Source organism: Cavia porcellus, unplaced genomic scaffold (assembly GCF_034190915.1).
Source record: "Cavia porcellus strain 051 isolate PalLab524CR breed Dunkin Hartley unplaced genomic scaffold, mCavPor4.1 scaffold_7, whole genome shotgun sequence".
NCBI lineage: Eukaryota > Metazoa > Chordata > Mammalia > Rodentia > Caviidae > Cavia > Cavia porcellus.
In genome coordinates this window covers 41,797,781-41,808,903 of record NW_026947490.1, presented here as the reverse complement: position 1 = coordinate 41,808,903, position 11,123 = coordinate 41,797,781, and positions in this window count along the sequence as shown.

Here is an 11,123-nt window from a genome sequence, read left to right as displayed (position 1 = left end):
AAAAGAAGTTATGTATTGCTATATTTTACTTTTTTGGCATTTAATTTTTAAAAATATGCATTCTTCTAGCCATTCTCTTCTCAGTGTTCTGATCGTCATGTTGTAGGGCTTGCAGAACTGTACTTTGGTTCCATTGTTTTCTAACAGCTTTATTGAGGTGTGGTTTATGTACCATAACATACACTTTTATGTATGCATTTTGGATTTTTTGTTTTGTTGAGTTTTTTTTGCAGCAGAGTCTTGCAGTATATTCTAGACTGGCCTTGAACTCACTATGGAACCCCAGCTGGCCTTGAGCACATGGCAATCCTGCCTCAGTCTCCCTGTGCTGGAGTTACAGAGGTGCACTGACCGGCGCAGCTCCCCAATGAAACAGGAGACAGGAGACACTTTTGTGGACGACAGTTAACTGCTCGTTTATTTACGCGGGCTCTGGTTTATATATTTGGCCGTGACCAATCACAGGCTGCCACAAGGAAGCAGGGCGGGAATGTGATGCAGGCTCTGGCTACCATATCCAGCTGTGGCCAATCAGGAGTTGCCACAGAGTATGGAGTGAGCACGGAGTGAGCACGAAGTGCGCACGGGTTGGCTAATTTAAAGAGGGACGTAGCGCATTGCGGAAGCTGGCGTGGTCCTTAGTCCCCGGGTGGGGTATGGTATGTTGAGCGCCTGCGCCCAACAGTGCACTACCATGCCTAGCTGCAATTTGGAAGTTTTTGATTTTGACTTGTGCCACTTTTCCCTACAATGTAGTTGGAAAACATTATGTCAAGAAGGGCCCACTTCACTTTCTATTCCCATAACCAATCTCAGGCTATCGGTAATTTTCTCAATGTATGGATTCCCATTCCTGGTCAATTAATGTAAGTAGAAACATGCAAAATATAGTACTTTGCATCTGTCAGTGTAATATTTTGGAGGTTTGTGCATTTTGTATCATATATGAGTAGGGATTTTTCCTTATAGCTGTGTAGCATTCCATTTTGTTCATATCACATTTGTTTATTCATAAATTAATAGATGTTGGATTGTTCAGCATATTGTAAATAATATTGACACATCTTTGTGTGGATATGATTTCTTCGGGGTAAGTAAAATAGGTGTGGAATTGGTTGAACATTGAAAGAAATCACAGGTTTTCAGACAGGCTTGTAATTTTACATTTGTACTAGCAGTGTATTTCCAGTCTCTCCATCTGTGCAGCTCTGTCAGTTTTTTCTTTTGTTGAGCAGCTGTTCTTGTGGTCATCATTGTTTTAACTTACATTTTCTAGTAACTAATGATGGTGAAGATATTTTCATGTGTTTTTAGCTTTATATATTTTCTTTGAAGTGAACTCAGATCTTTCGCTGTTTTTAATTCTTTTAAAATTTTTATTTTAGGAAAAATTTCATAACAAAATAGAATAACAATTATACATTACATGTTATTTTTGAAGTAGTTACTCAGGGTACAAGATATGGGCATAAAGATTTCTCCAGTTGATATTAGCACAAACCTTTCTTTTCAAAAAGTTTTTTTGGGGGTGTACCAAGAATCAGACTCAGGAAGTCTGAGTCAGGTAGACACTGTGCTGCTGAGCTAAATCCTCGGCCCATAGTGTGATGTCTTTATTGTGGAGTTGTAAGAATTCTTTATATGTTATAAAGACAAGTTCTTTATTGAATACATAATTTGCATATGTTTTCTCTAAGTCTGTGGCTTGTCTTTGATTTTAAAATGTTTCTTGAAGCACAAAAGCCTTTAGTTTCAATAAACCCAACTGATAACTTATTTTATGAATTGTACTTTTGGTATCATACTGTAAGAATTTTTTTGCTAACCCTTAAGGTATGTAGGTGTTGTATATGTTCTTCTGTTATTATTATTATTTATTTACTTATTTATTGGTACCAGGGATTGAACTCTGAACTTGTACTTGTCAGGCAGGTGCTTATGCCGCTGTGCTAAATCCCTGGCTTGTTCTTCTTTTAGATGTGTGTTTTTAGCTGTTAGTACTGTGATCTCTTCTGAGTAAATTTCATTTATAGTGTGAGGCAGGGGTTTAAATTTACTATGTATAAGGATAATTTGACACCTAATTGTCCTGGAACTGTTAAAGATTGTTTTTTGTGACATGAACGTTTTAGTGTCTCTTGAAGATAGTTTCCTTTGTATACTCCTATGTCCTCTATTTTTTTTTTTGACACTGGGGATCAAACTTGGTACCTCACACTTGGCAAGCAGGCACTTATGCTGCTGAGCTAAACCTCCGGCCCCTTTGCATACTCATAATTTCGTCTGTTCTTTTGTCTTTAACATCAGTGCCAAATGCTCTTCATTACTGTGGCTTTACTTAGAGTAAACTTTTAGATGGGGAAATGTAATCTCTTTCACTTTTGTTCATTTTCAAAATTATTTTACCCTGGTCAACTTTATCCATTTAATGCACAAATAACTTGGGATTTTTATGAGGATCATTTTGAGTCTGTAGATGAACTTGGAGAGCTGCCGTGCTAATACCGAGTTGTTCATGAACATAGAACATTTATTTAAATTGTTTGATTTTATAGTACCAGGAATTGAACCAAAATTTGAGATCATTTTTTTCTAACAGGTATTTATAATATAAATTAGCCTCAGAGTACTGCTTTAGCAGCATCCAATGACATTGGATTTATGTATTGATTTGCTTTTACGTAACACTATCTTCTGATTTCTCTTTGATCTGTGCATTAAATATACATTAATTTTCAGACAGTGGTTTTCCTGCTTTCTTTCTGTTGTTGACTCCCTTTTAATTCTTTTGTGTCTGAAGGACACAGTGTATTTTTAATCTGTTAAAATTCGTTAAACTTTTTGAGTGGTGTATGTTTTTTCCTATGTGTCTTAATAGATTGTATATATATTGTGTATATATACACAATATATATACATATATACAAATGTATATATACATTTGTATATATTGTTTCAACTTCATTGATCCTGTTGTGTTTTTGTTTACTGACGTGTCTGCTGATTCTACCCATTATAGAGTGGAATATTTAGACCTTAAACTATTATGGTTAAGTCATTATGTATTTCATTTTTGAAGTAAAAGAGTTTTTATTCCACGTATTTTTGGAGTCTGTTCTTAGGTGCATATATGTTTGTCATTGTTTCAGTTTATTGATAATTTTATTATAAATTATCCCTCCTGTATTAACATTCTAGTTTTATTATATTTTATCTGAAATCATTTGACCATTCCAGCTGTATTATGGTTGTGCTTGCATGATGTATCTTTTTCTACCATTTTAATTGCAACATTTTGTGATTATAGTGTGAATTTTAACATCCTAACCCTAATCTGTTATTTTAGAATAATACTAAAGTCCAGTAAGATTTTGAAACTTTTGTTCAGTATAGCTCTAGTCCTTTCTTCTTCCTTTGTCCTGTAATAATATACTTTACAGCAATAAATTGTTAAAATTATTTTTCATATGATTGTCTTTTAAATAAGAAAACTAAAAACGTATTAATATTGTCTTTTAAATTTGCCTACATAATTATCATTTTCCATTGATCTTCATTTCTTATGTGATTGAAGTTACTATCAGATGTTATTTCCTTTCAGTCTTACAAGGAAATTTTTTGATAATTTTTTTTTTTTGTACCTGGGATCAAACTCATGACCTCACACTTGCAAGGCAGGCAGTTTTACCCCTGAGCTAAATCCCTGGCCCACAAGGAAACTTTCATAGCAGCAAAATCTCTTTTTATGGTAACATCTTCATTTTCCAAGGGCAGTGTTACTAGACATAGAACTATTGTTCAGCTGTCATTAGAATATGTATGCTACCTCTGACCTTTTTTTGTTTTGAGAGTCAGCCAGTAGTTTTACTGTGTTGCCTGTGCGTGACAAGCCAATGTTTCCTTGCTGCTTTCAAGATTTTCATTTGCCTAGTAGTATTTATCTCCCCCACCTTTATACATTCCTTGAATTATATCCATAAAAAGTTCAGATATGCATTCCCAAAGCCGAAAGTGACTTTCTGAATAAATGAAGTATAGACACAGACAAAGAGTTAAGTAATGATGTAAAGGTATCACCGTTAATTTAGTGAGTACTATTCAATCATGCTTTTATAGTAAATTTTTAGGTAGTAGGTTTAAAGAGGAAATCGTGAAATAAAAAAATTGTAGTTAATGTTGAAACATCCTAATTTTGCTGTGTTCTAATGTGAGTTGCAGAAATATCCTCCAGAAAATCAGATATTTGGTAAAGCCAGGGACATAGGACTAGATTTTGATAAAGGTGTTTTTGGCCCTATAACTAAATATCCTAGAGATTTTTAAAGATGATTTTTGGTATAGCGTAAATAACTTTTATAAACCTTTTGTTTGTAAATCATACATAGATCATACAGTAATTAAACATTTATAGTAAATGTCGAAATGAGTGATACTGAAAAACTTTAAAAAACTGACTACAGTGACATTTTAAAAATCCAATAATTTGATATGTAAGAATGTTTAGGATTACATTAAATGCACAGAGCATATTAATTAGTTTCCTTTCAAATTCTGTTATTAGAATCTAGTTTAAATATCAACTGCCTTTCTGTGAAGTTCTGTGACATTCAAAATAAATTGATGTAAATATTGAAATTTTGCATCTCTAAGCTATACAGTTCACAAAAGTAGTTTACAGTTCCCCTAAAATCATTTATTAAAGAATTGACAGTATTACTGTCTCGAAACGTCTATTTGCCTTACTTCAAATTTTTCTTCACAATACTGTATTCCTAATTTTTAATGAAATTATCAGTTGGCACTGGAAATGGTTATCTTAATGGTTATCTTAGCCTACTTGAGTTTTATTGAGCTAGTAGCATATGTAAATTAATGCTTTTCATTAAATTTTGAAACTCTTCAGACAGTTAAAAAAAACTTTTGTGGCTCTAATGTCAAAAAATGTCTTGGGTTCTTACTCTGTTTTCCTTCTGGAGCTCCCATTATGTATATGTTGATTTGGTTTGCTTATATTCTGTACTTTCATATATAGTTCAGTTTTCATGCTTTTTTTTCTTTCTGTTCAGATTGTATAATTTTTATTGATTTATCTTTAAATTTACTGTCTTTTGTATTGAAATTGGCCATTGAGACCCTTAAGTGAATTTTTCCCTTTAGTTTTTTAATTCCAAATTTTCTATTTGATTCCTTAGGATAAATCAGTTCTCTTTATTGGTGTTCTCTGTTTGATGAGGCATGCTTAGTTTATAGATGATTATTCTATGTTTTTTGAAATCTTCAACGGGTACTTTGAAATGTTGAGTCCTGTGTTAGAGGTGAATGTTATAGGTGTCAAAGCTACATTGACATTGTCACCAGCATCCGCATTTTACATTAGTATTTGCTCTTGCTGTACAGTCTGGGTTTGGATGGATATATAAGGATGTGTATCTGCTATTATGATACACAGAATAGTTTCACTGCTCCCAAAGTCCCCTGTACTGTGTGTGTTCATTTCTGCCTAAGGTCCAACCCTTGACAATCTGACATTTTTATTATCTCTCATTTTCTCTTTTCCAAGATGTTCATATTTTTCCAAAATTGGAATCATATATGAACTTTTTAGACTAAATTCTTAAGTTTCTTCCATAACTCCATGACTTCATAGCTCTGAAAAAGTCCATTGTCTGATGGTACCACAAGTTTGTCTACTTATCCACCACAGGACATCTTAGTTGCTTGTAAGTCTTGGAAGTTATCAGTAAAGCTGCTGTAAACACCAGTGTGCAAGTTTTGTGTGTAGGGATGAATGGATAACTTGACAGTCTTGAGTATTCCTATTCATGAACATGGAATACCTCACCAATTATTTGGTTCTTTGATTTCTTTCATCAGAGTGTTGTAGTTTTCATCATATAGATCTTATTCCTATTTTGTTAGACTCATACCTAAAAACTTCATTTTGAGAATATTATTAGATGTCTTTAATTTCAAATTTCACTGATGCACTGTTGAGTTGTAACAAGGCGATGGGCCATTGTGTATTAGGTTGGTATCCTGCAACCTTACAATGATTGCTTATTCCAGGGTTTCCTGGCCAGTTCACTCAGATTTGCTCCAAAGATGATCAGATCATCTCTGAATGTGACAGTTTTATTTCTTCTTTACAGATATGTGTGTATCTTTTATCTTATTGCATTGTCAGGGCTTAAAGGACATGTGAGAGGAAATACCCTTACTTTGTTCTTTGAATTAGTGGAAAAGCCTCAAGTTTCTTATGATTAGGTTTGTGTTAGCGAAAGGTATTTACCAAATAGAATCTTCTCTTTCCCTAGTTTACTAAGAGTTTTTAAATGTTAGGTGAGTATTGCATTTTTATTAATATGCTTTTTCCTAAGCTATGGATAAGTTAATGTGATGGATTACATTAATAGGTTTCTAAATGTTGGACCAGTCTTGAATACCTGGACTAATTCCCACCTAACTTCTTTCATGCCTTGTAGGATTCAGTTTGCAAATACTTCACGCCGATTTTTGTGTGCCTGTTCCTTAAAGATATTTGTGCGTAGTTTCTTGTGACATCTTTGCCTGATTTTGGTATTGGAGCAGTACTTAACTGAATGAGTTAATACTTCTAATTTGATTTCTTCAATGGGCCTGTCCATTTCAGACGAAGGGTGTTAAAGTCTCCAGCAATAACAGCTCATTCATCTATTCTTGCATTGCTATCATTTTTTGCCTCGTGTAGTTTAATCCTCTGATGTTGGGCACTATTAAGGATTGGAAAATTGACACCTATGTCTTTATGTTATACCCCCATTACTTTGCTCTGAAATCTGCTCTTTCTGAAGATGATATAATTACTGTTTCTTCTGAATCTTGTTAACATGGTATACCTTCCCCCATCCTTTAGCTTTTATATGTGTCTTTATACTTGGAGTAGGTTTCTTGTAGAAATATTTAATTGTTGAGTCTTGTTTTTGGATCTACTGTGACAAGTCCTTTACTTGGTCTGTTTGGATAGCTGACATTTAAAATCATTAGGACAGCTGAGTCAGTATCTACAATGTTTGTTACTCTTGTTCTTCTTATCTTTGTCTTTCACTCTTCTGTCTGTTTGGTTTTAATTAAGCATTTTATAGAGCTCTGTTTCTCTCCTTTCTCAGCATTGTTAGTTGCTCCACCTCCTCATTCTCCTCCTCCTCACCGTCTTCATGTCCCCGTCCCCGTCTTCCCTCCCCTTCTTCCTCCCCACTCTTTCCTTTTTTTCTCCCTCTTTTCCCTCCCTTCCCTTCTTCCTTCTTTTAAAGATTGCTCTAAAGTTTGCGCCACATTTATACCTAATCCAAGTCTAGTTTGCAACAACACTGTACCACTTCGTGGTTTCTTATTTCTAAGAAATATCTTAGAACACAGGGCTACCTTGGTTCGTGAACTTCATTCGAACGAACGATTCTGGTTGGAAACCGAATTGGCCAAGAACTGAGTCAAGTTCCCGGTAATGTCAACACTGAACCTCATCATTGAATTTGATCCAGTTCTCATCTAATTCAGTTTGCAGACAGAAGCGGGAAGAATTCATGAGCCAAGGTGCGGCTGTAACCCTCGTACCTCCCTCCCATCCCTTTATCACTGCTGCCAGCCGTTTCATCTGTAGATAAGTGTGTGTCAGCATGTGTATGTATACAAGTGCACGTATGTTGTTACTGCTCTTGTTAGTATTGTTACTTTGTCCAAAGTTTTCCTTTGGACCCAAGTTAAGTTTTTATTCTAGCTTCTCACTACTTTAGTGCTCTTAATGCTACTTTGCAGTGCTCACTCTTTATGTAGATACTATTTCTGAACCATATCATTTTCCTTCTTGCTGAAGAGTTCAGTATTTCTTATAGGGCAGGTCTACTGTCAACAAATTCTCTCTCTCTGTTTTTGATTTTCGAAGTATTTTTCCTTCACTTTTTTTTCCTTTTTGGTGTTTTGAGAGAGGGTCTTGCTGAATAGTCGAGGCTTGGCCTTGAACTCACTATATAGTCTAGGCTGATTTCAAATGCTCAGTGATCTTTCTGCCTCAGCCTCCTGACTACTGGGGTTACAGGTGTGCACCACCAGGTCTTACTTTTTCCTTCACTTTTGAGGCTATTTTATAAGGTACAGAATGCTGGATGGGTAATTTTTTCTCTCTCAAAACTTCAAATGGCTGCAGGCCTAATTTCTAGAAGTTGGATGTAATTTTTATTTTTGCTCCTGAGAGGTAACGTATTTTCCCCTTCTGTGGCTTCTCTTTTGTCCTCGTTCTGTTCTCCCTTTCTTCTTTCTTCATTTTCTATAGCTTGAAAATGATATATCTAGGTTTAGTGGGTATTAAATTTTTTTAATGCATTTATCTCTCTTAGTGTTTCCTGAACTTCCTAAATCCAGTGTGATGTCTGATATTAATTTGGAGAAAATAGTCATCATTGTTTCAAATATTTCATTTAGTCCTTTCTTTTATAGGTTCATTATACATGTATTAAACTTTTTTTAGTTGCTCCATAATTATTGGCTATTCTGTTCTATTTTTTTCTTTTTTCTTTTCAATTTATGAAGTTTCTATTAAGATATCCTGAAGCTCAGATTCTTAGCTGTATTAATTTATCAGTGAGTCCATCAAAGACATTTTTGTTTCTGTTAATGTTTTTCATCTCTGGCATTTCTAGGGTACTTTCTTAGAATTTCCATCTCTACTTACATCTTAGTTACTTTCTCATCACTGAGGTACAGTATCTGACATCCGTAGTTTAAAGAAGGAAAAGGTTCAGTCCATAGTCTGGCTCCAAGGCAGTGGGGGTAAGTCAGAGGAGAAAGCTCGCTGATGAGCATCACAGCTTCATGATTCAAATACCTCCCCAAAACCCACCTACGAGCACAAGAGGCTTTGGAGGTTCATGTAGATATAAATCATAACAACTTACATTGTCTGCCTGTTCTTACCCATTAAAACCCTTACCATGTTAATCATAGTTATTTTAAGTTCCTAGACCATATCTGCATGTAGTTCTGATGCTTGCTGCTTTCTCAGACGATGCTTTTGCCTTTTAGTGTGCTTTGTAATATTTTCTTAACAGCTGGGCAAGACTTGCTGAGTGAAAGGAACTGCTGTGGACCACCTCTGATGAGGTGGTGAGGTCTGGGAGAAGGGGAGGCATTCCCAGTCCCGTGGGTAGGTGTCTGGGTAGGTGTTGGTCTCCAGCAAGCCAGCCTACACCGTGAGCTGCACGTGTGCTGGCAGCGTGGCAGGCGTGCAGGGCACTTTGCCACTTTGCTTCTCCCACGCAGAAGGTCAGAGTCAGCTGAGATTGGGTATCTTCCTTCCTCTAAGTCAGGCAGGAGCTGATAAAATTCCAGCAAGTTAGACTCTAGTAAACAGTCTGTCCTGTGGACAGGCCTTGCTAGAAGAGAATTTTTCTGGCATATTTCAGAATTTCTGCTGGAAACAGGAGGGAAGAGGCCTCCCCATCCCATATTCACAAACTAACTTTTTTCTGGAAGTAAAACCCGCAGAACTCTCTGTGTGATAGGAAAGGACAATTATTGAACCCCTTTGGAGTTTTCAACTCAAAATAGTCCACTCTGAGTTTCCAGAAATTTATCCATGTAAGTTCAGCTTTCCCATGCTGGCACTAATTCCCATGGGGGTTCCTCTGCCTCCATCCCTCTCTTGGTCCCCTGCCTTCTTACAAAAGATTTATCTCCCTTAAGCTTATGTGTTTAATTTATTTCACTTAACATTATGGTCTCAAAGTGCATCCATTTTCTACCTGCCTCAGGTTTATCATTCTTTATGACAAAGTAGTACTCCACTGTGTATAACAATTTTTCTTTATTCATCTTTGATGTACATATACACTGCTTCCAAGATTTAGCTGTTATGAATTATGTTACTATAAATAGGGTATGCATGTTATCACTGCGGTTTTGGTGTCTTTAACTATTAGGGGAAAATACCTAGAAAGGGTTGAATGGAATTTCTGGTTTTGGTTTTTTGAGGGCTCTCCATGCTCATTTCTATAATAGTTTACATTCCCATCAACTATGAGTTCCTTTTTCCTGCAGCTTTGCCACCATTTATTATTATTTTGTTTCTTGATTATAGCCATTCTTTCTGGAGTAAGAGGGAATCTCAGTGCTGTTTTAATTCTCATATTTCTAATGACTAGAGGTGTCGAATATTTTTTATTAGTTGGCTATTTATACTTCTGAGAAATTTCTGTTCATTTCAGCTGTCCATTTTTTGATTGGGTGTTTTATTTTGGGGTATCTAATTTCTTTTCAGTTCTTTATATATTCTAATATTAGTCATCTGAGGAGCAGCTGGTAAAAATTTCCCCATTCTAAAGGTTGCCTGTTCATTGTGTTGGTTCAGTTTTAATTCGATATCCCTTTTCTTGGTTCTTGACGTTATTTTTTGTACAACTGGGTTTCTGTAGACAAGAAAGTCCTTGTCTACACCTATGTCTTCCAAGATTTCTACTATTTTTTCTTCCAGAAAATTAAGTGTTTGTGTTTTAACATTTAGATCTTTGATTAGTTAAGGACAGGGATCTGTGTATTTAATAAGAGTTTTCATAAAATGTGGAGATACTTTAGTCATTTTGTTAAAGATTACTTGGTTCTCCACCTCTTTTTCATCTGACACCCCAATTATATTTATACTCCATAGCTTTTACTGTGCAGTAAATTTCCTGAGACTTAGTTCATTTTTGTTTAGTTCTTTTTCATTTTGCATTTCATTTTAGGTAGTTTTTTGCATACTGTGTTTGCTTTGACCTCTAGAATTTCCATTTGTTTATTGTTTAATAAAAATACTTTAATTCACTCTTCATTATGTTGTTTTCCTTTAAATTTTTAGTCTGTTTATAACTACTGCTTTAAAGTCTTCATCTTCTAATCCTATCCTTCCTGTCATCTTTACATCTATCTCCACTGACTAATTTTCCTTCTGGCTATTCCTTCACAATTTGATGCTTATTCTCCTGTTTAGTAATTTTTAAATTTGGCATCAGAATATTTTATTCATCTCTTTATTTTGGAATAAGACTTCATTTACAGGAAAGTTTCAAAGTTAGTACAGAGAGCTCTCATACATTTTTCACTTAATTTTAGTGTCT